The following is a 27,973-nucleotide window of genomic DNA, read 5'->3' on the forward strand; positions in this document are numbered from 1 at the left end:
GCTCCTCACCGCTTGTCTGGCTCCCGTTTTCTAGACATCCATTCACTTCCCGACTGAAAGCATGAGCTCCGTTCTCCAAGGACAAATCTGTATTTAAAAGGGATTTGACTTTAGCCAGGTAGCCCTCCTACAGCAGGAAACGATAATTTAAGTAGCAGTGAATGTAAACAAGAGGCCATGAGAGAATAAGGAAACACATGCACTTCCTTTATAACTATCAGGTAACAGGGAGAGGTGGGATTATCCTGCCTCCCTGGTCACAGACAAGTTACACGGGAGGAAACGTTTTCTAGCCGCTGGGATGCTGACGACTTAACCTCTGATAATTTTTCTTTATGTAATTTGGTTTCCAAGTCACATAACTGATTCTTTATTTCTGTCTGCAGAAATTCAGGCAAGAGATTCCATTTCTCCTTCACGCATTCCTAAGGGAAGGATATAGGTTTAGAAGTCTCCACATTCCCAAGCTATAAACCAATGGACTAATACACAAATAGTTACACTGCCTGGTCACATAACAATGACTGAATGGCAGGCAATGCTGAGTCGGCCAAAAAGAAAACTACATATTCACAAGACATGTTCCTGTTGTTTTCGTTAAGATCATATCACACCATCTCCAGAGTGGTGAAAAATTGAAAGATTAAACGTGAAACAGACACATAATAGCATACTAGAACAAACCTGATTTTGAAAAACAGTGTGACCAGGACAAATTATAATCCAGACTTGATGGTACGGAACCCAGACTGGGAAACTCGATGAGTTACCAAAAGCTAACCAATAATAGCCTATTAGTCCAGCACGTTAGACAAAAACATTCACGTTATCCTCAACTTCAGGGAAAAGAGAGCCAATTCCACTTAAATTTGTTTTTAGGAACTACATAGTGTCTGTCAAATGGTCACATTTGATCATAAATTTTGTTAAGGTGGAGATTACCTTACCTTTTCTGTTAAACTATCTCTTTCCAAATCTTTGAGCCTGGGGGAAGAAAAAGGGAAGAAACAAACGCTTGTTCAGCAACATTGTCTACCTGTAAGAATACCACAGTTTAAAGAACTTTGGAAAGAAGTTTAACACGAATGTTAGAAAAAAATACAATGGTTTTTCCCTCCCCCAGTGTCTAGAATACCCTAAGGTAATGCCTACACGTTAAGAAGTTATTTTCCATATGAATGAGGTCCCCCTTTTGGGGGATGGTTTTCTGATGGTGCTAAGAGATGGTATAGGAGCTCTAGAACAACATTTTCTCTCTTTTTTTTTTTAACGTTATTTTAAAGACACTGGGAAAGGGGAAGCAGGTCACACAGTTGGGTTCCTTCCCAAGCTAATTGACCTATAGGTGGTCTTCCTCCAGTTGGACCTGACAAGATTTCATAGAAGGGCATACAGAGGTTAACAAGAGTGGACCAGGGTGACAGGATGCTGTGGGGAACAGCCAGTTAACATTCCCAAAGGCCAGGATGGGGTGGTGGCAGCATTCTGAGGAGGAATATACGAAAATGGAGGAGTCAAGGCATCTGGGGCAGCAGGGGGTGCCCACACACGAGCAAGAGAGATGAAGCTAGAAAAGTTGGCTGGCGCCTCACCCAAGAGCTCATCCTTGCAAATGTTTGTACCCAGTCATTCAGAAGTGCGGAACTGTCATGAGTTTAGCTGGAAAATCATGGCCTGATTTGGTTCTTGAAGATTAGTATCTTGCCTCTTTGGGGAGGAAGGCAGCGAAAAGAAGAAAGGAACAAAACTAGAAAACATCGAGGAAATGGGGAGGCTGCTGTTCCTAGCCTGGGTGCTGACTGTGGGCAGTTGGGTGCGAACAGGTCTAACCAGCTGGGCAAGCGTCCCTCAGCAGAGGGGCAGCACCCTGGGCAGGCACTGGGCCTCCACCATCTATGGATCCTCCCCTCCAGCACCCAGGCTAGGTACTCAGTTACCAGCAGCCCAAAGGGCAGGAACAGCTCTGCCAGGCTGGCCTTCCCAGAGGGCACGTGTAAGCAGCACAGCCAGGAATGTGAGCGACAGGCTTTGCTGGCTTGTCGGGAAGGAGGGCGACGTCTGGTTCGGCACGGCTGGAGTCAGCGCTAGCCTCCCCTCGGACACGGGCACTGGGCCCCCCGGTCTCAGGCTCACACAGGCCTCCAAAGCCATTCCCTCAGGATGGCGCTCAGATCCTCCACCCAGCCCACCCTCCTGCCCCAAACACCAGCAGGTCAAGCACCACTCAGAGAAGGGGGCCTTTAAAGGGATTTAGAAAATCTTAGAATCCGGATATGGAAGCTACTATGTTTCACTTGTAGCTGAGAGCTCTGCTCCCAGAGCACAGGATGGCCAAGGGGGGCGAGATGGGAGGGTCTCACTGTGACCCCCAGGCACCGCAGGCCTTTTCAGCCACATGCTTGCATTCCTTGGAAATACATTTCATTAACAGCCAAACAGAACACCCTGAGAAACAGGAAGAATTATTGATTCGTTTCAACCCTTAGCAACAGTGAATTTTCACCGGGTATTTCGTCTGCTCTCTGCAATGCGCTGGAACTTTCCTTTGGGCTAAACGTGCCTCAGCTGTCCACTGCACCCGACACACTTGGCGACTCCTAATATGCGCCTCCTAATATGCATGTGGTTAATACTGGCTGTTTTAATTTTAGCACATCGGAAAACATAAGGGGTATAAGTTCTAGTAGCATTAAAAACAAGAAAGAGTTAACCAATTCTAATAGTAGCTTTTCCTTTTCGACCACTTCCCAAAATTATAGTTCTCTTCTTCTGTCTAGCAGTTTTGGATGGTTCCTTCACCGATGGAGAAGTTATCCACTGGTACTGAGACAGAAATGATAAATATGCCATTTAAGTTACAGGTAATTTTGGAGGGTTTGATCTTCATTGGAAATTAAGATACTTTAAGTTAATAAAAGGTTTTCAATCTGCATTTCTGGGACCCTAAATTAAGGCATCACACAACATTTTCAAAAACAGAAAAGCCATTTCATTTCACTAAAAACTTAAGTTTTAAGATGGCAGAAAGTACCTTGATAATTTTCTTTTAAGAAAGAAAGAAAAACAAGCCATTAAAGAGAAATTCTTCCGAGAGAACTACAACATGTTATATACCTCTGACTTGGCACTCCTTCCATCTGGAGAACTTTTTTGATAACTGCTTTCATCACAGAATGATCTAAAGTAAAATAAATTGAAATTAGAATAATTATTTCCCAGTGAGTGGCTATTTCCATTTAAAACCAAAAGCCAACTAATTATTGCTTTTCCCATAAAATTAAATATGAAATCTACATTACATAATTATACACTTATTTCCCCCTTTAAGTATTCTAATTTCTTCCTCAAAAACCTAAGATGCGGGGCTTCCCTGGTGGCGCAGTGGTTGAGAGTCTGCCTGCCAATGCACGGGACACGGGTTCGAGCCCTGGTCTGGGAGGATCCCACATGCCGCGGAGCAGCTGGGCCCGTGAGCCACAATTGCTGAGCCTGCGCGTCTGGAGCTTGTGCTCCGCAACAAGAGAGGCCGCGATAGTGAGAGGCCGCGATAGTGAGAGGCCAGCGCACTGCGATGAAGAGTGGCCCCCACTTGCCGTAACTAGAGAAGGCCCTCGCACAGAAGCGAAGACCCAACACAGCCATAAATAAATAAATAAATAAATAAATAAATAAATAAATAAATAAATGGATCATCACGTTAAAAAAAAACCTAAGATGCCATCTTGCAGACTGCCCCCAGTGGCTACTATTTTGGCAGCAGCAAAGGTCAACTTTAAACATTTTGCATCTAAAGTGGCTTTGGATACCTTTGGATAGAAAGTACAGTCTGAGCACTGTCCAGACACTTAGATACCTAAAGGGCATCTAAGGTAACAAACCAAAGTCCTGATATTCCCTCAAAAGCTGCTCCTCCCATCAGCCCCCTTTTTCTAAGTGATACCACCCAGTTGCACACATAATCATCAACGACTTGTCTCCTTGTTACTATTTCCTTCATACCCCACATCTAATCTATCAGCAAGCCCTGTTAGCTACACCCTCAAAACACAACCTGAATTCAACCACTTTTCACTTGCTCCAAACTTCCAACCTAAGCTAAGCCATAAACATCTCTTATTTGGACCACTGTGATAGTCTCCTAACTGGTCTCCCTGTTTCTCTTCTTTATCCCCCAAGTCTATTCTCTATACCAGGTCATCTTATTGAGATACTATCTGGATCATGCCTTTTTCCAGTTCAAAACCCTCTACTCATTTAGAATAATCCAAATCTTTATTCTGGCCTTCAGGACTTTACAAGATCAGTCCCCTGGCTAGCTCCTTGACCTCATGTCATACCACACTCTTCTTCACTCAGTACTCTGACCATGTTGGCCTCCTTGCTTTTCCTTAAATACTCCACCCACCTACATGCCTGCATACTCATTGCCTCCTTGTCCTGGAATGTGCTTACCCCACATCTTCCATGGCTTGCTCCTCTCTTCATTCAGGTCTCCATTCAAATGCCACTTCTCCAGTGAAGCTGTCCCCTAACAAACCTATCCAATGGAGTCCTACCTGCTCCCCCTCACTCTCCTTACATTAAGATATTTTTGTACTTCCTACTGTCTAAAATTATATTACTTATCTGTTTACTCATTTCTATCTGAACCCCTTCACTAGAATGTAAGCTCCACGAGGGCAAGACTTTTGTCTGTCTGGTTCACTGCTTCATCCCTAGTGCCTGACCCGTATCTGGCACACAGAAGCTATTAAAAAAATTACTTGTGAAACTGACAAATGAATAAAGTACTCCTTGCAAGAATTCAGAGGTTGCACAACAAGGAAATAATGCTCTTGGTGGAAGCAGGCTTAGTATCCAGGTTCACCTCTATTCAGAGTAGAGATAAGAACAATTTAAAGGTATAACTCACTTTAATTAGTACATTATCTGCTAAAAACATAAGGGAAGTGCAACATTAGAAAAGTACAGTTGACACTTGAACAACATGAGTTTGAACCTCGCGGGTCCATTGACACACGGATATTTTTCAATAAATATGTACTATCGTCCTACACGAGCCAAGGTTGGTTGAATCCACAGATGCGGAACCACTGACTATAAACTTATACCCAGATTTTCAACTGCGTGGGGGGCGGCACCCCTAACCCCCAAGCTGTTCAAGGGCCAACTGTATACGATGAGGAAAGTGAAACACATTAAGTTTTAAAAACTGTCAATACGTGAACAAACTCTTTTTGTTTTGCTATGTGTTAATCAATTTAAAAAAAAAAGTGACCACATACCAACAAGTGGATTTTTTTCTTATATCCAAAACGACCAGAGTTCTGTTGCTTTCAAGGGCCTTTAGTAAAGCCTTTGCTCTTTCACTGGTGAGGCCACACTGCTGCAGGTCAAGTGCTTTCGATGAAAGACAAAAGGTCACTTGCAAAGTCTATACAGATTTAACATATAGACAACTCTCATTTTCTCACGTGTGGAAGAGTCCTGCACAAGACCAGCCACAGCAGGTTTGTAATTTTGGGTATGGAAAAAAACAGAAACGTATACGCACACACATAATGCATAATCCAATTTAAAAACCTCTTCTTGGAATGTTCATTGCAGCTCTATTTACAATAGCCAGGACATGGAAGCAACCTCAGTGTCCATCGACAGATGAATGGATAAAGAAGATGTGGCACATATATACAATGGAATATTACTCAGCCATAAAAAGAAACGAAATTGAGTTATTTGTAGTCAGGTGGATGGACCTAGAGTCTGTCATACAGAGTGAAGTAAGTCAGAAAGAGAAAAAGAAATACCATATGCTAACAGATATATACGGAATTAAAAAAAAAAAATGGTTATGAAGAACCTAGGGGCAGGACAGGAAGAAAGACGCAGATGTAGAGAATGGACTTAAGGACATGGGGAGGGGGAAGGGTAAGCTGGGACAAAGTGAGAGAGTGGCATGGACATATAAACACTACCAAATGTACAACAGCTAGTGAGAAGCAGCAGCACAGCACAGGGAGATCAGCTCGGTGCTTTGTGACCACCTAGAGGGGTGGGATAGGGAGGCTGGGAGGGAAACGCAAGAGGGAGGAGATATGGGGATATATGTAAATGTAGAGCTGATTCACTATGTTACAAAGCAGAAACTAACACACCATTGTAAAGCAATTATACTACAATAAAGCAAAAAACAAAAACAAAACAAAACAAAAAAAAAGCACTTTTTGGATGTGCAATGATAACCCTGCCTTCAGTACCAATGAATCGTCCAACATATTCTACAATTACAGAACTGAAGAATAACTGTATATAACCTATGAGAAAAAAACATCACAAAATGAATCTCAGTTCATAATTAGCAAGGGCAGCAGTGGCATGTAAACCTCAGAAGCAAAAACTGGTGGAGCTGAGAAAGGCACTGCATTCTTTTGATCATGATCTTGAGCTTCAAATCACACTTCAAACTAGTTAAAAGGGGAAAACGAAAGAGAAGAAATGTAATAACTGTTAGATTTAGAGCAAAAAAGACAAGTCTAGGAGGATACAAATAATAACAAATTCAAAGAATGTGTGAAGACACAGTACATACTAAAAACCTATCATGAAAGTATGATGGTCAAGAACTCTCTCAGTAAAAGGTCAGACAAAAACTAGAACAAATGATCATGAATTCTAGTAGTTCTGGGGCTGAACAACCTACTCACTTAAACAAAAGGGATCATCACAAAAGCGCAGGTATTAAAAAATATTACATGCAAGGCAACTATCATGAGTCATTTTTTTAAGTGTTGTGTGGAGCATCACATTAAAATAACTGGAGTCTTTCAACACCCCATGACACACAGAAATAGAAAGTCAGACATTTGGATCTGACAGGATAGGATACAACCGTTACAACCTCTCACTACAGAAGAATGGACACAGGGTATAATTAACCAACTAGCCAAATTAATACAAACAGCCAGTAAACCCACCAGTAAATCAAAGGAATACAAAATAAAACAAAATGTGGTTATTCTCCTATCAGATTAAGCCAAGCCTTTAAAATGTGTATACCCTTTTGACCCAACAACTCTCTTTCTAAGTATTTAACCAAAAGAAATAGAGATATAGGTAAGGATACATATCGGAGTACTATTTGGAACTGAAAAACTGGACATAGCTTATATACAAGAATGGATAAACTATGTGTACTGTGGCATATTCATATAATGGAACACTGAACAGTCACAAAAAATGATGCAGTAGATGCAAATTTACAGACTTGCTAAATTAACTGAAAAAAGTTATGAAATTTGGAGTAATCCCACTTGCATGAAAAAGGGAAAGGTACTCATTTTTGTAGTTTTACACTTTTTTAAAAGTGCTACAAGCCAGTGTTTGTGTGAAGCAGGCTTCACATCCACTGTTGGGGTGGACTACAAATTGGCATAGCATTTCTGGATGGTAATTTGGCATTGTGTATCAACAGTCTTAAAAAGGCGGAAGCAAGAAGAACCACAATCTTGCAGCCTGTGGAACAAAAACCACATTCACAGAAAGATAGACAAGATGAAAAGGCAGAGGGCTATGTACCAGATGAAGGAACAAGATAAAACCCGAGAAAAACAACTCAAAGAAGTGGAGATAGGCAACCTTCCAGAAAAAGAATTCAGAATAATGATAGTGAAGATGATCCAGGACCTCGGAAAAGGAATGGAGGCAAAGATCGAGAAGATGCAAGAAATGTTTAACAAAGACCTAGAAGAATTAAAGAACAAACAAACAGAGATGAACAATACAATAACTGAAATGAAAACTACACTAGAAGGAATCAATAGCAGAATAACTGAGGCAGAAGAACGGATAAGTGACCTGGAAGACAGAATGGTGGAATTCACTGCTGCGGAACACACTAAAGAAAAAAGAATGAAAAGAAATGTAGACAGCCTAAGAGACCTCTGGGACAACATTACATGCAACAACATTCGCATTATAGGGGTTCCAGAAGGAGAAGAGGGAGAGAAAGGACCAGAGAAAATATTTGAAGAGATTATAGTCGAAAACTTCCCTAACGTGGGAAAGGAAATAGCCACCCAAGTCCAGGAAGCGCAGTGAGTCCCATACAGGATAAACCCAAGGAGAAACACGCCGAGACACATAGTAATCAAATTGTCAAAAATTAAAGACAAAGAAAAATTATTGAAAGCAGCGAGGGAAAAACGACAAAAAACATACAAGGGAACTCCCATAAGGTTAACAGCTGATTTCTCAGAAGAAACTCTACAAGCCAGAAGGGAGTGGCATGATATACTTAAACTGATGAAAGGGAAGAACCTACAACCAAGATTACTCTACCCGGCAAGGATCTCATTCAGATTCGATGGAGAAATCAAAAGTTTTACAGACAAGCAAAAGCTAAGAGAATTCAGCACCACCAAACCAGCTCTACAACAAATGCTAAAGGAACTTCTCTAAGTGGGAAACACAAGAGAAGAAAAGGACCTACAAAAACAAACCCAAAACAATTAAGAAAACGGTCATAGGAACACACATATCGATAATTACCTTAAACGTGAATGGATTAAATGCTCCAACCAAAAGACACAGGCTTGCTGAATGGATACAAACACAAGACACACAAATATGCTGTCTACAAGAGACCCACTTCAGACCTAGGGACACATACAGACTGAGAGTGAGGGGATGGAAAAAAATATTCCATGCAAATGGAAATCAAAAGAAAGCTGGAGTAGCTATACCCATATCACATAAAATAGACTTTAAAATAAAGAATGGTGCTTCCATGGTGGCGCAGTGGTTGAGAATCTGCCTGCTAATGCAGGGGACACGGGTTCAAGCCCTGGTCTGGGAAGATCCCACATGCCGCGGAGCAACTAGGCCCGTGAGCCACAACTACTGAGCCTGCGCGTCTGGAGCCTGTGCGTCTGGAGCCTGTGCTCCGCAACAAGAGAGGCCACGATAGTGAGAGGCCCGTGCACCGCAATGAAGAGTGGCCCCCGCTTGCCGCAACTAGAGGAAGCCCTCACACAGAAACGAAGACCCAACACAGCCAAAAAATAATAATAATAAATAAATAATAACTAAAGGTGCTAATAATTAAAAAAATAAAAAAATTAAAAAAGTAAAGAATGTTACAAGAGACAAAGAAGGACACTACATAATGATCAAGGGATCAATCCAAGAAGAAGATATAACAATTATAAATATATATGCACCCAACATAGAAGCACCTCAATACATAAGGCAATTGCTAACAGCTATAACAGAGAAAATCGACAGTAACACAATAATAGTGGGGGACTTTAACACCTCACTTACACCAATGGACAGATCATCCAAAATGAAAATAAATAAGGAAACAGAAGCTCTAAATGAGGCAATACACCAGACAGATATAATTGATATTCATAGAAGATTCCATCCAAAAACTGCAGATTACACTTTCTTCTCAAGTGCACACGGAACACTCTCCAGGACAGATCACATCTTGGGTCACAAATCAAGCCTCAGTAAAGTTAAGAAAATTGAAATCATATCAAGCATCTTTTCTGACCACAACGCTATGAGATTAGAAATCAATTACAGGGAAAAAAACGTAAAAAACACAAACACATGGAGGCTAAACAATACGTTACTAAAAATCCAAGAGATCACTGAAGAAATCAAAGAGGAAATCAAAAAATACCTAGAGACAAATGACAATGAACACACGACGATCCAAAAGCTACGGGATGCAGCAAAAGCAGTTCTAAGAGGGAAGTTTATAGCTATACAAGCCTACCTCAAGAAACAAGAAACATCTCAAGTAAACAATCTAACCTTACACCTAAAGGAACTAGAGAAAGAAGAACAAACAAAACCCAAAGTTAGCAGAAGGAAAGAAATCATAAAGATCAGAGCAGACATAAGTGAAATAGAAACAAAGAAAACAATAGCAAAGATCAATAAAACTAAAAGCTGGTTCTTTGAGAAGATAAACAAAATTGATAAACCATTAGCCAGACTCATCAAGAAAAAGAGGGAGAGGACTCAAATCAATAAAATTAGAAATGAAAAAGGAGAAGTTACAACAGACACTGCAGAAATCCAAAGCATCCTAAGAGACTACTATGAGCAACTCTATGCCAATAAAATGGACAACCTGGAAGAAATGGACAAATTCTTAGAAAAGGTATAACCTTCCAAGACTGAACCAGGAAGAAACAAAAAATATGAAGAGACCAATCACAAGGAATGAAATTGAAACTGTGATTAAAAATCTTCCAACAAACAAAAGTTCAGGACCAGATGGCTTCACAGGTGAATTCTATCAAACATTTAGAGAAGAGCTAACACCCATCCTTCTCAAACTCTTCCAAAAAACGGCAGAGGAAGGAACGCTCCCAAACTCATTCTATGAGGCCACCATCACCTGATCCCCAAACCAAAGATACTACAAAAAAAGAAAATTACCAACCAATATCACTGATGAATATAGATGCAAAAATCCTCAACAAAATACTAGCAAACAGAATCCAACAACACATTAAAAGGACCATACACCACGATCAAGTGGGATTTATCCCAGGGATGCAAGGATTCTTCAATATACGCAAATCAATCAATGGGATACACCATATTAACAAATTGAAGAATAAAAACCATGTGATCATCTCAATAGAGGCAGAAAAAGCTTTTGACGAAATTCAACACCCATTTATGATAAAAATTCTCCAGAAAGTGGGCATAGAGGGAACGTACCTCAACATAATAAAGGCCATGTACAACAAACCCACAGCAAACATCATTCTCAATGGTGAAAAACTGAAAGCATTTCCTCTTAAGATCAGGAACGAGACAAGGATGTGCACTCTCACCACTATTATTCAACATAGTTTTGGAAGTCCTAGCCATGGCAATCAGAGAAAAAAAAAGAAATGAAAGGAATACAAGTTGGAAAAGAAGAAGTAAAACTGTCACTGTTTGCAGATGACATGATACTATACATAGAGAATCCTCAAAATGCCACCAGAAAACTACTAGAGCTAATCAATGAATTTGGTAAAGTTGCAGGATACAAAATTAATGCACAGAAATCTCTTGCATTCCTATACACTAATGATGAAAAATCTGAAAGAGAAATTATGGAAACACTCCCATTTACCACTGCAACAAAAAGAATAAAATACCTAGGAATAAACCTACCTACGGAGACAAAAGACCTGTATGCAGAAAACTATACGACACTGATGAAAGAAATTAAAGATGATACCAACAGATGGAGAGATATACTATGTTCTTGGATTGGAAGAATCAACATTGTGAAAATGACTATACTACCCAATGCAATCTACAGATTCAATGCAATCCCTATCAAATTACCAATGGCATTTTTTACGGAGCTAGAACAAATCATCTTAAAATTTGTATGGAGACACAAAAGACCCCGAATAGCCAAAGCAGTCTTGAGGGAAAAAAACGAAGCTGGAGGAATCAGACTCCCTGACTTCAGACTATACTACAAAGCAACAGTAATCAAGACAATATGGTACTGGCACAAAAACAGAAACATCGATCAATGGAACAAGATAGAAAGCCCAGAGATAAACCCACGCACCTATGGTCAACTAATCTATGACAAAGGAGGCAAAGATAGACAATGGAGAAAACACAAGTCTCTTCAATAAGTGGTGCTGGGAAAACTGGATAGCTACATGTAAAAGAATGAAATTAGAACACTCCCTAACACCAGACACAAAAATAAACTCAAAATGGATTCGAGACCTAAATGTAAGACCGGACTCTATAAAACTCTTAGAGGAAAACATAGGAAGAACACTCTTTGACATAAATCACAGCAAGACCTTTTTTGATCCACCTCCTAGAGTAATGGAAATAAAAACAAAAATACACAAATGGGACCTAATGAAACGTCAAAGCTTTTGCACAGCAAAGGAAACCATAAACAAGACTAAAAGACAACCCTTAGAATGGGAGAAAATATTCGCAAACGAATCAACGGACAAAGGATTAATCTCCAAAATATATAAACAGCTCATTCAGCTCAATATTAAAGAAACAAACAACCCAATCCAAAAATGGGCAGAAGACCTAAATTGACATTTCTCCAAAGAAGACATACAGATGGCCAAGAAGCACATGAAAAGATGCTCAACATCACTAATTATTAGAGAAATGCAAATCAAAACTACAATGAGTTACCACCTCACACCAGTTAGAATGGGCATCATCAGAAAATCTACAAACAACAAATGCTGGAGAGGGTGTGGAGAAAAGGGAACCCTCTTGCACTGTTGGTGGGAATGTAAATTGATACAGCCACTATGGAGAACAGTATGGAGGTTCCTTACAAAACTAAAAATAGATTTACCGTATGATCCAGCAATCCCACTACTGGGCGTATACCCAGAGAAAACCATAATTCAAAAAGACACATGCACCCCAATGTTCATTGCAGCACTATTTACAATAGCCAGGTCATGGAAGCAACCTAAATGCCCATCGACAGATGAATGGTTAAAGAAGTTGTGGTACATATATACAATGGAATATTACTCAGCCACAAAAAGGAACGAAATTGAGTCATTTGCTGAGACGTGGATAGATCTAGAGACTGTCATACAGAGTGAAGTAAGTCAGAGAGAGAAAAACAAATATCGTATATTAACGCATGTATGTGGAACCTAGAAAAATGGTACAGATGAGCCGGTTTGCAGGGCAGAAGTTGAGACACAGATGTGGAGAACAGACGTATGGACACCACGGGGGGAAAACTGCGGTGGGGTGGGGATGGTGGTGCGCCGAATTGGGTGATTGGGATTGACATGTATACACTGAAATGTATAAAATTGATGACTAAAAAGAACCTGCAGTATAAAAACAAACAAACAAAACAATACTAAACTTTCATTGGGTTATTTGTATGGAAATATGTTAATATAAATGTTTCAGACATTACATGAAATTTCTAAAAATCTTATATGTTCTGGTATAATGTTATAAGTCATAATTCTAGTTATTACTTTAAAATGTATATCTCAGAAATAAAAAAAAAAAAAAGATTAACTATGAGTTGAACCTGGATGATGGATACAGAAGAGTTCATTATACTGCTATTTTTGTTTATATTTTATTGTTTTTTTTCTATAATAAAATGTTTTTAAAAATTAAAAAAAAAAACTAATGATATGAATTAGGACATTGAAAGTCTCTACATATGTGTGTGTGTGTGTGTGTGTGCATCTGTGTGTTAGGAAGGTTGATGCAACATCTACATTGAACCTTATAAAGAAGGAAAATGAGTATGAAGTTGGTCCAGTGACTGAGGTGATCTTCCCCTCTGCTTCCTACCTAAGAATAGGAAATTCTCTCCTCAAGAAAATACAGTTGACCCTTGAACAATGTGGGGGTTAGAGACGCTGACTCCCTGTGCAGTCAAAAATCCACATATAACTTTATGGTCGGCCCTTCTTATCTGTGGTTCTGAATCTGAGGATTCAACCAACCACAGATCATGTAGTACTGTATTACTTATTGAAAAAAAATCCATATATAAGTGGATCTGTGCAGTTCAAACCCAGGTTGTTCAAAGGGCAACTGTAATGTCATTCAGATTCTCTACAACTTGTCCTATCCCAAGTCTGGTATTCACTGAAGAACCACCAAGACTACCAAGAAAAGGAGAATTAGAATAAAAAACAAAACAGAATCAGAATCACAGATGACCTAAACATTAAAGTTCATACATATATTGGTAAATATTGTCAAGTTCAAGAAAATAGATGACAAGGTGGAGAATTTAACTTGACAACTAGAAACTAGAAACTGATTGAAGTTGAACTGATAGAATTAAAAAGCATACGAAATTTAAAACTCGGTAGTGGATTGGACACAGGTAAAGAGAGGTAAGTGAACTGGAAGACAGAGTAGTAAAAATGTTAAGACTAAAGCATGGGAAATGAAAAGAATAAAAAGTACACAAAAGTGCATTTGAGACATATGGGCCACAGTAAACATTTTTATCATATGTGTAAACTGGAGTCCAAAGAAAAAAGGAGAGAGAGATTGGGATGAAAACCATACTTCAGAAATAACAGCTGAGAGTTCTCTAAAACCAAAAAGAATATATGGAGCCATAAATTCAATAAGCACTAAAAAATGCAACAAGAATAAATACAAAGAAAACCACACCTAAGATCACCACAGTACAATTCATGAATAACAAAGAAAAACATGACATCTTAAAAGCAGCCCAGGAAAAAGAGAGAGATTCCTTTCAAAGGAACAATAGGATTAAGATTACAGCTTACTTCTCAACGAAACTGATTGGATACTAGAAAATAATGGAATAACATTTTTAAGTGCTAAAGAAAAGAACTGCCCATTGGGAATTCTAGAGGCAGAGAAAATGTTCTTTGGAAGGAAAGATGAAGTAAGGAAATTTGCAGACAAACAAAATTTAGAAAATATGTTCTCATCAGAACCGACTGAATTAAATTATAAAGGGAGACCCGCAGGCAGAAGGAAGGTTATCACAGATAAAAATAAGGACTTTATAAAGAATTATGTATAACAGAAAGGATAAATAAGTGGATAAACCTAAATAAAATCTAACTGCACAAAAGAGTAATAATAAAATATATCAAAAATTAGAATGCATTAAAACAAATGGAAGAGGAAAAAGTAGTCAAAGAAATTTAACATCTCAGCATTGCTTGAGAAGCAGTAAAAGAGCTAATAAGTCATGGTACATGTGTAACTGCTACTTATGTAAAAATAACCAGCTAATAAAAGGGAAAATGGAATTTGAAGAAATCTAAAGGGAAGAAAGAAGAGCAAAAGGAACATAACAAGGTGGGACAAATAGTAAACAAGGAGTAAACGGTCTATAAGAAAATACATTAACTGTAAATACTCAAATTAAAGGACAAGGATTATTGAAACAAACAAAAAACCTAATTCTATGCCACTTACAAGAGACAAGAGTCAGATTGAAAATTAAAGGATTCAAAAATTATGTCATAACAACAATAAATACAATTGAAGAAGATTTTTTAATGTTAACATAGATTTGAAAGCAAAAATTATCACTGGCGATAAGGCAGGATAATAAAATCCAGTGTTACTTTACAAGGAGTATATTATAAATCTAAACTTCAATGCAATATATGAAGGGAAATTCCAAAAAACTAAGTCGAAATAGAAAAATCTAAATTACCTAGATCAGTAACATAGAACCACAACAACAAATCAGCAGATTATAGAAGATCTGAATAGCATCATTAAAAACTCTGGCCTAAATTTACATAAAACCCTGCACCAACAATGATGGAATATATATATTACGCAGAAATTTTTAGGTGCACGTGGCACATTTATAAAACTGACTATATGCTGGTTATAAAACAAGACTCCGAATAAGCAAGAAATTAAAAAATATATAACCAATATTTTACCAAATAGTTGGATATTAAAAACATACTTCTGATCATTATGTAGGTCAAAGATAAAGTCGCAATGGGAATCAGAATTTTATTAATTGAATGATAATGAAAATATGCCATAACAAAACCTGTGGGTCGCAAATAAAGCTGTGGTCACAGAGAAGTTTATGTATTCAAATTATATTCTCTAAATGTAAAAGGGAAAGGAATAAAGCAACTAGAAGATAACCTATCACCCTGAGGTAGGCAGCTCCTGAACTGTACCTGGTGGGGAAGGCAGGGCAGAACTTCAGGAGGCCAGCTGAGAGCACGGTGAACACCATGTCAGGAGCAGTCTCCAAGAAAGAGCATTTAATGTACAAAGGGATGACTAAAATATATTTAAGAGCTAGCACCCTGACTCCTCTTAAGGATGACTTACGTTGCTGGGGAAAAAATAAGAAGTGCTCGATGTAGAAGGTGAATAACTTTGTAATTCGCAGGAGAATCTTGGTACCAGGACCACAGAATGAAGAACTTGGAGTCCCCGTGGCTAATCCAGCCGAGGGAAAAGGAGAAGAAACACAGACGGGAGAGAAAATAAAGGGAACCCTTGGTGCAATTTGGTGCTGCTGCAGGCCCAAGTCCAGGTATGTGCTCTCTATCTCCACATCTTAAATAAAAGCCACCATGTTCCTCAGTCTTTCAGGTACTTCAAATTTCTCTTTAGAACCTGAAAATGGGGTCAGGTTTCCTGTCTGCATTGCTACAGTACAAAATAGAGGCAGGATGTTTGAAATAGTTCTCCATCTGGCAGAGGAGGCCTTGAAGCTGTGAGCCACTCACTGCGGACCAGCAGGACATGAAAGGATTCTTGAGCAGATCTGAAGCTACTGGGAGGCCTTTCAGGAGTTAAATCCCATAGTAAATACTGTACCTTCAATGGCCCCTTCTCCCTCTCTGTCCAGTCTTCCTCCACTCGCGTGGGGGCCCAAAGGGGTTAAATGAGCACTCTTTGACTTGTACTTGGTGGTCCCAGAACTTGACTTGGGCTTGGAGACTTCCATGAAAAGTCTGCCTTCCATCTACTGGCTTGCGTTTCTTGGTCTCTCTGCTCCAGGCTAATCCCTTCAACCTGCTTTTTCCATTTCTGCCAATACTCCCCCTCTCCAGACCTTCCTAATGCTCTTCTGGGGCAGGAGGAGGCTTACTGAGGGCAATGTTTATTTCTAGAGGGAGAGGTGACCACATGACTTCACAGTGCTCGTCCCCTTGATTATTCAGTCCTTATCTCAGCACTGAGCCTCTCTCTAGCCTCCTTCCCTCTCTCTCTTTACCCATCTTTACCCACAGACTTGCAGGCTTTCTGGACCTCTGAGGAACATAAGCACTTCACAGAACCTCTGCTACAGAACCAAACTTATTGAAATGACTCTTTACGAAGATATTGAAACAACAGAAAAAGAATACATGACGATTGTTTCTCCTGAGGGTTCAATTACCTAGGGGGCCTTTAGCAAACTTTGATTGATAAATCTAACCCTTCCTTCCTTGGCAACAGTTGATCACACTGTGAGGAAAACAAGTTAGAGAATGGAAAAATAATATTTGGATTTCAACGAAATAATAAAAATGCAGGGAGTATCTTTGACTTTTGCAAGGTGAGAAGAGAGTTTACATTTTGGTTATTTGATGGCAGGAATCCCTTTTAAAACAGGGCCAGTCTGCATGATGCATTTAAAAATCAACCTTTTCAAATATAGCCATAACCCCCACAAGATTTCTTGATTTCTCTGGGGTCAGATAAACCATCACATTTCACAGTGGTGCCCTGTATATGAAAGTGATAAACATAATCTGGAAGCACAGCAGTGGCTAAAAATATGGAGCTGGCAGCCATTCGCTGAAATGATTTTTTGCTTTTAATTCATTGCATAAAATGCTCATGTCCAAATTCAGGCAGGTAGATCTTACCAACCATCAAGAGCTTCAACCCTGCTAACAGTTAAGTATGCACTTTTAAACCCTACTTTGACTGCTCCAGAAACTTACTGGGTTTCTTTAATGCCTCTGTTACTATTTCCTTTGTGTCATTTTGTTTTTCTTTAAAAAAAAAGCTGTGTGACCTTGGGGAAGTTATATTATTTCCTTGAGACTTGGTTGCCTTCTCTGTGAATATCTGGGTATAATTTTAGTATTGCTCAATAGACTTTTCAGTGATAATGGAAACATTCTATATCTGGACCATGCAATGCAATATTCAATAGCTACATGGAGCTAATAAACATCTTTGAAATATGGCAAATGCAACTGAGGAACTGAATTTTTAATCTTATTTTTAAATTTGTTTAAATATAAATAATGCCACGTGGCTAGCATCTGTTGACAGTACAGATCTACATAATATTTTAAGGACACTCTCCACTCAAAAACTCTACCACTCATTAACTCAACCTAAATATTTTTGCCCTCTGACAAACAGAAAATAATTTATGCTTCCCTTGAAATTATCTGTCAAGACCTTTATCAGTCTGGAGACATTCTATTCTTAAAATTGACTTTGCTTTATGAAACTTTAATAATGTTGGAGTTTCCTGCCCTTGGTACCACGTTTGTGATGATGGGAAATATTGTGGATCATCAAGGACCATTTCAAGAGATCATGGAGAGAAACCTCCTTCTGGATTTAATTTCATTATGAGGATGTCAAAATGCTAAATTACTTAAAAAAAACCCATACCGTTTTTATGCTAAGTTATATTCTACATGTAGCTGGAAAAATGTTAAACATATTTTTAAAGAAGTCCACATCTATTTTTGAAGCTAATTTGGCTGTTCAAGGCTTGCTAGCACTTTATCCATCTCAGTACTATTTCACTTAGTAAACAAATGCAGTTGCCATAATTGCTGCATATGTGTCTGTGTGTGTTCCCTTCTAGGTTATATGTTTTTGAAGTTGGAAACTATATTTATATCACAGCCCCTATGTATAGCACAATATCCACTGCTAATTCAGATTGTGTTTTAAGATATGAGACAAAATTTAAGACTTTTATTATAGTCATAAACATCTAGCAAACCAACCAGAAAATAAAAGCTAATTTTCAATTGGTTGGCCAAGAACAAAAAAGAGAGGAATACCTAGTGCAAAACCATATCTCTAATAACTACTGTTGGATTTAGAGCACACACATGCTAAACTTATTTTAAAATATCTTCTTATCAAAGATTTGAGGTTGGACCTGAAAAATTATATCAGAAGTGAAAATAATCATGTGGTCTGACCAGCCTGGATCACACAAAGTAAGTGTATACTATATATAAAATAGATAAAACTACGAGGTCCTACTCTGTAGCGCAGGCAACTATATTCAATACCTTGTAATAACCTATAATGGAAAAGGATCTGAAAAAGAAATATATATATCTGAATCACTTGGCTGTACACCTGAAACACAACATTGTCAATCAACTATCTTTCAAGTAAAACAAAACAAAACAAAGTAAGTGTAAAGGTAAGTATAGTTTTATAAATTCACTTCTGATATCCAATGGACCAACTGAAAGACAACAGAAACTACAACTTTCTTAGGAGACAGGACACGGCCAGCAAACTAGGCCGTTACCCTCGGTGACGGTCATACCTGCCAAAAAATATACAGACTAGCCTGCATTCATGAATACATAGGAATTCTTCATTTATCTGGCACTATTAGGCAATGAGGTATCGTATGTTAGGAGAAGTTTTTTTTAAATGACAAATTTAAGAGGAGTTATTTTAACCTTCACTCGGTAATTTTTTTCTAAAATTAAGAAATGTATCCACTGGTGTATCTAATATTTCCTTGATAACTCGGGGTTATCAGTTCAATCAACATTTGCATGAATAATGCGAATGGAAACAAGACAGGCATGCTTACTGAAACTGAAAATGACATAGCACTGGCTGGAATAACTGATGAGACAGCAAGAAAAAAACAAAAATGAAAACAAACCGTGACCAAGAAACAATCAGTCAAGTTCTGACTTTCTGTACTTAGTTTCAAAAAGCGATACCACAAATCCCAGCGAGAGACTCCAGCATCATTAGCTGTCTTTCTCCTTTGTTTCCACCTTCCTTTCCTTTTCCTTCTACCCTAGATTGTTCCAGGAAGTGTTTATAGCTGCTTGCAAGACAAATTCTAATCCTTGCTTTCTCTCACACAAACTTCACAATATGTCCATGTGATAAACAGTGTGGAGGTAAAAGACAATTCATCACAGGGACATCTCCTATGAAAAGAAAATTAGAAACTAGCTTCTAAACATGCAGAGAGAAGGGCGTGGTGTCAGGCACTAATTTCCTTGCGAATTCCTCTCCATTTCTAATAGACGTTCTTATTTACCCAGATCCCTTTTTACTGGTGTCCTATTCCAGACTGCTCCACTCCGCCCATCCTCATCCTGTAAAATACATTCACACTCTTTTGTGATCCTACTTATTTGCCCATTAAATAATCAATCATAGAACTGTCAGAATTAAATATAGAGAGAAATTAAAACACTGGAGTCACTTGGAGGGTTTAAGCAGCTCCACCAGAAAATACTGGGCATGGATTTAAAGAGGCTGCACGGGACTTGCGCTTGTCCAAGTTCTTTCTCAAGAAGTATCTGAAATAAGCCTAAATTCAGAGTTAATCAGATTGGCCTGCTTTCTCAGGTGGACTGGAATTCATTGCTCTTTCCCCTCAACTCCCTGACGTCAGTGGCACTTTCTGGAGATGAGGTGGACTTCTCTGCCTACTGCAGAAGCTCAGTTCCCCCCGGGCCCACTCCCTGTCTGAAATCCCACACTTGAGGCCAGATGCCAGCCTTCCCAGAACATTCGTGGTCTCCTTTGTTTTTGAACTGCTCAGATTGAGTCCCTGTAGACTCCTTCTCAGCTTGAAACCTGATCTTCAACCCCTTTCCCTGACCTCGATGGTTACCTTCCTACTTTAGGCCTCAGGTGCTTTAGCTATAAAATGATATACTTGCCCTTAATTCTAAAGTCTTCTTTCTAAAGCTCTACAATGTGGTGGCTCCTTGAAAATGTTTCTCTTGCTGGTTTTAATTCTGTAGAGAATTAAAACCACAGCTACGCTAAAAGACAGTAAGTTACATTGGATAAGGAAAGTGTGCTTTTGTAGTTAGATTAACAGGGATGGAAGACGACCTAGTATGTTTTAAGATACTCATAATCCATTCTCATGAGAGTCAGGGGAAGAAGGGGAAGAGAGGTAATAAAATACCAAACGACTGTGACAAATTAAGTTCACGAAGATGTAGCTGATTAGTTACTACTTGAATAAGCCACACATATCCAATTCAAGTTTTCCTTTATTTTTCTAAGAAGGGATCCCAGTGAACTGAGTCCCATGTTCAGTAACTCCACGTTCAATGGCTTAGTCTTTAAAAACTGTTATGTTGCTGGAAGAAGAAATATTGCCCATCAGTCCTAATTGATGTTTAGCTATCACACACATTTGAAGTAAATTTATTACTTTGCCTGATCTCAGTGTAATACATTCCAAAGGGGCAAAGAGCACACGAAAATTTATGGAGTCTCCATCCTCTACACTAAAGTGTGCAATAAATTACATATTATTTGGCCGTGAAATTCACAAGCCATAGAAACCACACCATTAGCAATGTATACAGCGGTAAACAGCAGGTAATGATAATGATATAAAACAAAATAGACTGTGTATGTTGGCACTGCTGCCAGTAAAGCAATCATTAAATGCATTCATATGCATCTACGCTAGGTAAGCTCTTTGAGGGCTATTGCTATGAATTCTACATACCTGTCAGGATATTATAGCCCAGTTTCTATGGCCTTTATTCAAAGACGCTGAGAAAGGGTTCCTGTGGGTAAATTCAGACCTTTTCTCAATATAGAATTTGGTCAACATGCATTCTGAACAGCAAAATTTCACACTGCTTTCAATTTTCCTACACTAATTGCCACCTCAACAAATGCAGGATTAAGTATAATGGATTATAAGAAGTTAGAAAGGAAAGATGGAAGAAGAGAAGGAAGGTAGAAAAAAGGTGGGTATGGAGTACTTCAACATTTATGTAAAGAGTGGACCTAAAACTAACCTGAGGTTACCCTAAACTATTAGCATATGCTATAGAAACTTAAATGAAAAAATTTTAAAAACCTGCAAGGGAAACTCAAAGATTCTTTGTTTTTTTTACTTTACTGCATATACACATCCATCTTAAGTAGTCTATATGCTTATATCCAATAAGAGAGCATTGTTTTGCAAGGCTATTTGGGTTCTATCAGCATGTAAAGGTCAGACAACTCAACTTTAGCAGAGTTAGCCTTCAGGTGAATAATTGCTTCTTTCAGGTTGTGAGCATTTGAATTTTCCAGAAATGTTTCCCAAAAAATTAAGACTAAAAGAGTCCTAGGACAGCGTCCTTTAGAAGTTTTATAGTATCAAGGTTTTTGGAGGAAGAGTATCCTTGTCGATTATCAACACAATGATTCCAAGCAGGTCAATTTATGCTGAGAATATTCTATAACAGAACCCACTTCACCTCCAGTATACTGACAATGATCTTCCTTACTTCAACCTTGTGCTTCTTCTTAGTAAAGTTGAAAATACTGAGCCAAGAACAGACAGTGACAATGCCAGAGACTCAGATGTACCTATAGGTGCCTTCAGACACAATCAGCCACCCAGGCTAAAGTCCTGGTTTAAAACATCCCAACATGAATGAATCTCAAAAACCATATGCTGAGCAAGTGAAGCCAGATCAAAAGGGCACCTACGGTATTATTCAACTGACACGAAATTCTAAACTGGGCAAAATTCATCTCTAAAGATAAAAAACAGATCAGTGGTTGCTTTGGGGTGGGAGATGGGGATACTTTTGCAAAAGCCTAGGAGGAAACTTTCTCGGGTTTTAGAATTGTTATCTATCTTTATGGGGGTGGTAGTTATACAAATGTATACATTAATTAAAAGTCACTGAACTGTTAGCTAAAAATGTCTGCAGTTTATTGTATGCAAATGATACCTTAATAAGGTTGACTACAAAATGAACCCAAAACAAAACAAAGCAGAAGAAAAACCTCTCAAGACCTCAAAGGAAATACACTGTTTTCTTCCAGGGTACCAGATTGGAAATAAGGCATTGGTCTGTTCTACCCTCAGATTATCCCTAGGATTATGTAGTCTATTTTAAAGCACTAGAGTCCCCTATCAGAAAAACTCACCCCATGTTTAATTACTTTGATTTCTTCTCTGCCTCTTCTCCCAACACAGTGAAGTCATTTACGAAAGAAAAACCAGCTTTTTCCAACTTTGCATCGTCCCATATTCTTTCCAAAGCTATTATTTATGGAATAAAATTTGGCTACACTTTGTAAAAATCTAGCTTTTTGAGCCTTACAAATCTTAACGGTTAACCTATTGCCTCCATTCAAATTTGGGGAAAAAATTATTTTGCAAATGAATAGCTGAGATTTGACATTTTTGTTTTTTTGTGATTTTCTCTTCCCCTAAGAGAGAAGTGAGTAGGAATGAGAAACACATACATAAAGAAAAAAAAATTATCTTGCTGCCTTCGCATGGTTATAATTTATAGGAGGCCCTCTTCAACAATAATCTATCATCAGAATCAATAAAATATAATCTTCATGAAGGCCAGGCCAGGCCAGGATATTTCTCTCTTTTTCAGCAGATTGCAATACAAACCACATTCATGGATATGCTTCGTGATGATCTTTGTAATACTGTAACGGTTGACCATTTCCTCATGCCTTTTCACCTTAACTTAAACCTGGTTTTTCACTAATGACCTCACATTTCCTTCTCTATCACTTGGTTGTCGGCCTCTTTTCCAACTTCAACTCCAACTCGCATTTCACTCTGGAACCAAAGGAAGACTCACACCTTCCTGCTTTTTAGTGATACCTCAAGGTCATTACCGTATTGTGATCACCCTGAAGAATAGCCAGACAATTGTTATTTCAGAGCCATCTGACAGTTTGTAGCTCTAAAAATTAACTAAGGACCGCATCTGTCAAAAATATCCTAGTTTAAGATTTTGGTAATACAGCAACAGTAATTCCGAAGTCATTTATGACAATCAGTGTGGGAAGCACCCTCCTTCGGGAAGATCCTTTGCCATACAATACTCTTTCCCTGTCAGGTGATAAGGAAGCATGGCCGTGGAAAGTAACCTTTTGTGGAAAGAAATACTTGGCTTCAAGAAGGCTTGAAGTTCATACATTTTTCTTGAATTAGATTCCCCATTAATTACTTGATCCACAAAGAGGTAATTATCAGAATTATGTAAGCGATTAAGGAGATGCTACTCCACATTCTTTCAGCTTGTTGACCTTTCTCACTTTATTTCATGTGGCTATCTGAAACATCAGTGATTTACATGTCTTTCTTTTTTTTTTTTCTTTTTAACAGATTTCTGTGTGTGTGTCCCCCCATGATGAAAACATCATTAAAATAAAATCTCATGAATAGACTCTTAAGAAGCAGAGTCTACTTGAAGTCCTGGAAAATGTGAAAGCACTAATATTCATGGACAACTCTACACTCTGAAAGTTACTGCAAATTTGGTTGATCTCTATTTTGTCTAGGAGTTTTTCAAATTTTCTACCATGATCATTTGTTAGTTTTATCATTACATAATAAAGGCATTACATCATACAATCTTTTGTTATCCATTGCAGTTTTAAAACTATTCCTTTCCTTGTCCTCAGCAGATATGTCATAGATCATTAGTACACAAGCAAACACTTTCAACGTAACAGTACTTTATAGTGAGAAGAACTATACTGAGCTATCTCTGTCCTAAGACAATGCACTAGAAAAGCACTAGGAATTCTTAAGCACTAGGAATACAGAGACGATCAAGGGGCAAGTTCCTTGCCTTCGAGTATACATAATCGTTACAGCAAATGCTTAAATAGCATTTAGTATATAACTCACCACAGCAGTCTTATTATACTCCTTTTTAATAGGTGAGCAGAGGAAGCCACAGGGAAGTCATAGGGTAAAGCCAGAATTTGAACCTACGTAGACTAGTACACTCTCCACGGCTTTAACTACTACGTTAAAATATATATATATATAACTCCAAGTATTCCAAAGTTACAAAACACTTATCTACCAAAACTCAGAAAGGAGCACACAAACTTGCATAGAAAATAAACATGTAAAAGTTCATAAATAAACCACACTATAACCTGCTCCACATAATATACTGACTGCAGTGTCCTGGGCCTCTCCCATCCTTAGGTAGCCGGAAATTACAACAAAATAATACTTTTCACCTTTGGAAGCCACACCATCTCTCATACCAACCAACCAATTACTTGCTTAGAGAGAAGAGGAAATTAACCTGAATATCATAAATATATATATATATAGATATAGATATAGATATAGATATAGCATTACTGATGTAGAATCATTGTTTAAAGACAATAACTTCAATAGCAGAGGGAACTTTACCATTGCAGGCTTCAGATTACCTCTATATTTCGCAGATTTCGTGCTAAATCATAAAATGCCATATTGTGTCTGAAGCTATTTTTTCAATAGTCCATTTTCTTAAATGGACTAGCAAAGCAGTAAATACTGAGGAACATTTTGGCTCCCAAATCCTAAAGCCATTCTGATTATGCCTGGGTGATCATGGGGACATCATTGGAACTACCAGAGGACTGGCTGAAATATCACTGTTCTGGCCAGCTTATAAATTAGAAATTATACAGAATCCAATTTTATTTTTTTGTTAAGTAATTCCTATGAGGCTTTTGGGATGTCAGTGTCAAGTCCTTTGATGTGTAATCTTTATCTATTAGATAGGGAACAATGCCAATCCCCGGCATAAATACTTTCACAATCTGACACTGAAAACCCACTGTAGGGCATAGGACCTGCAAATAGGATATGAATCACACACATCCACTCATTCAGACAATCCGCAAATATTCATTTTTAAGTCTACTATATGCCAATAATGTACCGGGCTCTAAGATGCTACACCATGCTAAATGCTGAAACAGACATACTCAGTCCTGGCCCTCCTGGAACTTATTACCTACAGAAGTGCCTTCATTGTAAATGGTCAGGTCTCAGCCAATGCTATTATCAGAAGGTGACCAAATGATAGAGCTTGCTTTCTAAACAAGCTCCACACTCTTTGCTTTCAACATTTTTGCTTTCCTTCAAGGCACATAATCCAGTGGTCAATTTCTCCCAGTTAGGGAGGTTTGGGGAAAATTTACCCAGTGAACAATTCCTTGTGGCCTCACCCTTTCCTCACACTCTCCTCTGTGCTCTTGAGCTAAAGAGACCTGGATTAAAGTCACTTGCTCTAACCCAGAGCCCCCGCCCGCTAGCCCCCAGCCCCACGCCCGCCAGCCTCACCTACGGCTCCGCCCTCCCCGGGGGCGCGCTGCCGGGACCCAGCCAGGGCCGTGAGGAGGAGCGGGCGGAGGAGAGCCGAGGGGCCTAGCGCCAGCGACGGGCGGGAAGCTCCAGGCGCCGCCCGACCCCGAGCTGCCGCCACCGCGGCCGTCTCACCCTGCTCAGGGCTGCCGCTGCCGCTGCTGCCCGGGCGCCGTCGCCGCCGCCGCCACCACAGCCACAGCTCGGCCCGGGCGACCGACGTCACCGCGCCCCGCCCCCTGCGCGATTCCCCAGCCCCGCCCCGGGCCGACGCCAGCCTCCCGGGAGTGCGACTCGGGCGCGCGCGGGCCTCGGGCATTTTTCGGGGGCTGGCAGGCGGGGGCTCTGGGCTGCTGGCCGGCGCGGGCGCACACGCGCACACGGCAGGCGCCGGGCGGGCGGCGTCTGTCCCCTCCCGCTTGCTGTAGGAGGCGGTGCGGCGCAAACAGTGGGCCGCCGCCTCCGCCGCTGCTTCAGGGGGCCAGTCACGCAGAGCCCGGGGCGGGCCGCTCCGAGGAGCCTGGCGCCCGCGGACAGGTGGGCTTCCCGCCCGGAGGCCCTCGGGCTGCCCGCACGGCCCGGGAGACCCCGCCAGCGGCCTGTCCGCGGTTCGCCTCGGCGGCCGGGGAGGGAGGGAGGGCGGCGCGGACGGCCGTCCCGGTCCTCGCGGGCGGCAGCTGGCCCGGCGTCGGGCTCCCCAGTTTCTGGTACCGAAGCGCAGACGGGTTTCCTTGTCGGAGCCACGCACCGTTAATGTAAGGCCGTAGGTAAGCTATCGCTGCACTAAGAAAGTAAGAGTGATTTGAATCGTGTTTATTCTCGGCTGGCGATTGTTTTATCAGTAACTCTAAACGCCCCTGAGAGCAGTTGAGTCACCGCCAGCGTCCACGCCCTCGTGGCCCCACTGTCACTCTCCCGTCCCTCGTCGGGGTTCTCGTCCCTTCATTCGTCACCTCATCCCCATCCCGCCCAGCGTCCCCCGGCCTGCTTTACAGTCGCCCCCTTCCGTAGGGTCCGCACGCGGCCGCCGCTGTCAGGACCGCTGCCGGGGGACGCTGGGTCCTGCCAAATTAAGCATCCTAAAGTGTTTCATTTTCTCGGGCACACGACTTCACTCAGGAATAAGCCAGCTTCCTTTGACTGTTTCTCACGATCCTTCTTATCTGACTGCTGATCCACTCGTTCTGCTGCTCCCCAGCGGTGTGGTGAGATGAAGGGAAAGCAAAGTGGACTCATCTTATCTTTCTGGTTTCCATTCTGCCGGTGTCTACGTGTGTGACCTTGGGAAAGTCCCATTACTCCTGGGTCCTGCTTTTCGTAACTGTAAAAGGGGGTGTGAACGAGATGTCTCAGATCTCTCCCATCCCTGAAATGTGGGGATCTGAAGAGTGTGAGGTGCTAAGCCTTGTTATTCATGCACGGGAGTACTGTCAATATCACAGACTCAGAAATTTTTTTGGTTTCTTTTTTGTCATTCCACTGTTCTTTTTTCTTATTTCCTACTCTGCCCCACATATCTTTTTTTAAACCTACACTTAGGATTTTTTTTTTTTTAATTAAAACTGGCTGAGTGCATGCATTCGTTGCCTCTTCTTCCTGGAACCCCATTAAAATGCTAATAAAGGAATGAAAAATGATACAAACCCGTACAAAACAGAAAATGGGAAGGGAGCCACCAAGAGTTGTTTTTTTTTTTTTTTTTTTTCTAATTTTACACACAGAAAGTGAGTGAGGTCTGATTAAACAAAATGGAAGAAACCATAATGTGGAATAGGCGTGGGGGGGGGTACTGTAGGTGAAGAAGGAGGCCTACCTGCCAGAAGTGATTTAGAGAAATTGAAATTTGGAGACACTGACAAGACAGAGCAAGAGTGAGAAGCAGGGCTGAAAACAAGGACACTAAATAAAGGTCTCTATGTAGAACAGCAGAACCCTCCCTATACCTCAGATACAATAGCTAGGCATTTATCCCAGGCTAAAAGTCAAGCTTTTTCATCATCTCTGGGGAGCATTTAATGACTAAGAGTAAAACATTCTTTATTCTGGCACAATAGCCAGTTTCCTACCCACTCACCCTAGAGTGAAGTTGTGCAA

The 27,973-nt window shown here is 40.0% G+C and overlaps 1 protein-coding gene and 1 long non-coding RNA gene across 7 annotated transcripts in view; one reads left to right on the forward strand and one right to left on the reverse strand.

Annotated features, from left to right (window-relative positions):
• LOC133091086 (uncharacterized) lies at positions 1-26,077 on the reverse strand. The gene is made up of 5 exons (XR_009700853.1): positions 25,859-26,077; positions 5,286-5,400; positions 3,115-3,178; positions 948-984; positions 1-87 (listed from the first exon to the last, which is right to left on the reverse strand). It is a non-coding gene; the product is annotated as an uncharacterized LOC133091086 (long non-coding RNA).
• A 194-nt stretch (positions 26,078-26,271) lies between these two features.
• Positions 26,272-27,973, forward strand: part of LOC133091084 (centrosomal protein of 78 kDa-like) — a 44,453-nt gene continuing 42,751 nt past the window's right edge. For 4 of the 6 annotated variants that reach the window (XM_061189944.1, XM_061189946.1, XM_061189945.1 and 1 more), the window contains exon 1: positions 26,272-26,646. The gene's annotated coding sequence lies outside the window, so the exon portion shown is untranslated. The remainder of the gene's footprint in view (positions 26,647-27,973) is intronic. The other 2 variants (XM_061189947.1, XM_061189948.1) reach the window with 1 other exon arrangement.

This window comes from Eubalaena glacialis, chromosome 4, assembly GCF_028564815.1.
Source record: "Eubalaena glacialis isolate mEubGla1 chromosome 4, mEubGla1.1.hap2.+ XY, whole genome shotgun sequence".
Taxonomy (NCBI): Eukaryota; Metazoa; Chordata; class Mammalia; order Artiodactyla; family Balaenidae; genus Eubalaena; species Eubalaena glacialis.